The following is a 395-nucleotide window of genomic DNA, read 5'->3' as shown; positions in this document are numbered from 1 at the left end:
TCTGCGCCCGAGGCCAGCCCAGGGAGGAGAGCACAGCCACCGTGGTGGTGACCAGCCCTTTCCCCACCCCAGTATTTCAAGTACGAGTTCCCCGAGGGAGTGGACTCGGTGATCGTGAAGGTGACCTCGGCCATGGCCTTCCCCTGCTCTGTCATCTCCATCCAGGACATCCTGGTAGGTTTGGGTGGCGGCACCTCCTGTCCGGGCGACCTGGGATGCCCGGCAGGGCTGACGGCCCCTCTGCCCCCGCAGTGCCCCGTCTACGACTTGGACAACAACGTGGCCTTCATCGGGATGTACCAGACCATGACGAAGAAGGCGGCCATCACGGTGCAGGTGGGCGCGGGGCTGTGCCGCAGGGCTGTGCCCCAGGGCTGTGCTGCCCCCAGCCCCTG

Source organism: Egretta garzetta, unplaced genomic scaffold, assembly GCF_000687185.1.
Source record: "Egretta garzetta isolate BGI_Z169 unplaced genomic scaffold, ASM68718v1 scaffold134, whole genome shotgun sequence".
NCBI lineage: Eukaryota > Metazoa > Chordata > Aves > Pelecaniformes > Ardeidae > Egretta > Egretta garzetta.
The sequence above is the reverse complement of the archived record's forward strand: the minus strand, read 5'-3'. Positions refer to the sequence as shown.